We start from the raw sequence: 2,007 nt of genomic DNA, 5'->3' as shown, positions 1-2,007 counted from the left end.
CCACCATAAAATCAGAGCTTTAGCACTGGATGAATAAAATGACATTTAACTTGAAAATCACACAGGTTTCCCAGTCGTGACTGCATAAAAAAAAAAGAAGAAAAGAAAAACCCTTATGCCATTCAATATCCTCTGTTCCTATAGACATCCACCCCCACTGCCTCCAAAAAACCCAAAACCTGTTTGATAAGGAAGGAAAAGAAATAACATGGGAGTTTTACCCCTTTGTAATAAGCCTGTCTCCCCAGACCAGCATTATTTTATTGTCGTGTTACCTTTTCTTTCAAAAAAAAATCCACTTGAGGGACTTGAAGAGAGATAAACAAAGAATCTCTTACCCCAGGTGAGAAGAAAATACAATAGAAGGTGCCTTACCTTGGTTTGTAGAAGCCAAACCTCTAGACGATCGGATTAAGGGAGTGAGCATGTTGGGAATGTCCAAGCTCCTCTTCTCGCTTGCATATCCACATAAGAAAGATGAAGGATAAATGAAAGGAAGGTAATTTAAAATCCAATTTATCGTGAATTTTGTTTGAATCTTGTGTCTTGAAGAGATGCAAATTCAAAGAAAAAAAAAAGATTGAATTCAAAGGTAAGTCAGTGGATGGAGAGCAGCTCACGATGCAGAATCCAGAGTAATTATTCCCTTTGCATGTGAGGTTGGTGGCTGGACTATTTTTTTTTTTAATGATTCCTCTGGCAATTACGGTTTTTTGATTTTTGGAGCGTTAGTGGAGGAGGCTGTGTGTAGAGAAGCTGGGGGCCAGCTCTGTCCCTCCTCGGAGCATGGTCATTCCCAAAGCGTCCCCTTCCTAAGGGGGAAAAAGAGGCTGTTAGAGGGTTTTATTCCAGGATCCCCCGGAGGGTGAGAAAAATGCATTCTGAAAAAGATATCAATTCGTTTTCAGGAAAACGGGGTTGGAAACCCCGCATTTCCCACAGAGTGCACACGAGAGGAATTGAAAACAGCTGGCACAGGTCTATAAATAATTCAGAAAAGGTCTGGCTATACCATTCCTGGGACAGGCATGGATGAGAGGTGGGAAAGCCAGGCTGAATGGAAGCGGAGAGAGGGCGGGAGGGAGGAAGCGAAGGAGGGAAGTGGGAAGGCAGGATGCAGCGAGGGAGAAGCGGTACCACATAGCAACGCACACGCACACACACGCAGGAACACCATCCCCACTTAACTCGCCAGCGAGTGAGGCCCCCAGCCCCATCTGCATTGCTGCTGACACGTCTGTCTCGCTCTGCCCATCGCTTCCAGCAGCAGTGCCTCCTCCCACCCCGGGCTGGTGCTGAATGGGTTCTGCTTGTGCATGGGGTGCACACTGGGCATTTCTTGGAAGGGGCACACTGACACGCGCACACACACGCCCCCCGCCCCGCAGGGCTTCACCTGCAACGTGTCGATTGTACTGATGGTCGCGGCGCGTGGCTCCGGCCCGGGGCACCGATGCCCAGCCTCTCTGCTCAGTGAAAGGTTTACCCCCTCCCCTCCCCCCAAAAAAAGACCAGAGAGAGCCCTACCCTTTCATCCTAAAAAGAAATCTTTTTTGTTTAAGCCACGTCCAAATTAGCAATTACCGGGTTCTGCTGGATTGTAGAGCTTTACCTAATACCAGGTTGGTTATCGGTTCCACTGCTTCGACCCTTTATCTTCCCGACACCCCAAACCCCCAAATTAAGACAAGAGACTCCAAAGCCAATGCTTACATACCGGCTCTGAGCACCTCGGCGATTGCAGAGTCTCGGGAGAGGGGTGGCCGGTGGCGGGGGATGGAGGGTTTTCCTTGCCTACCAGGCAGGATTAAAAATCCGTCTTGAGGGTTTTTAAGTTCATGGCTCTTCTTTGCACAGCAGACGAAAATGCATTCGGACGCCAGCACTTCGGGTTGGGGTGATCAGAAATCACCCTGGCGAGCACTTGCGATAGAGCAAAGCCCCGAGATTTCCTAGAGGTGAAGAGACAGAAGGAAGCGGTTTTGAAAGGGGGTGGGGGACCTTCCT

The 2,007-nt window shown here is 48.7% G+C and overlaps 1 protein-coding gene across 4 annotated transcripts in view; it reads right to left on the bottom strand.

The window, feature by feature from the left end:
- Window positions 1–2,007, bottom strand: part of GRIN2B (glutamate receptor, ionotropic, N-methyl D-aspartate 2B) — a 441,978-nt gene that overhangs the window by 436,191 nt on the left and 3,780 nt on the right. The window contains exons 2-3 of one of the 4 annotated variants that reach the window (XM_014540193.1): window positions 1,718–1,952; window positions 376–812 (exon numbers count right to left, since the gene is read on the bottom strand). The gene's annotated coding sequence lies outside the window, so the exon portion shown is untranslated. Of the gene's footprint in view, window positions 1–375; window positions 813–1,012; window positions 1,078–1,713; window positions 1,974–2,007 lie in introns of those variants that run through there. The other 3 variants (XM_014540192.1, XM_014540194.1, XM_005866798.2) reach the window with 3 other exon arrangements.

Source organism: Myotis brandtii, unplaced genomic scaffold (assembly GCF_000412655.1).
Source record: "Myotis brandtii unplaced genomic scaffold, ASM41265v1 scaffold237, whole genome shotgun sequence".
Taxonomy (NCBI): Eukaryota; Metazoa; Chordata; class Mammalia; order Chiroptera; family Vespertilionidae; genus Myotis; species Myotis brandtii.
The sequence above is the reverse complement of the archived record's forward strand: the minus strand, read 5'-3'. Positions and strand labels throughout refer to the sequence as shown.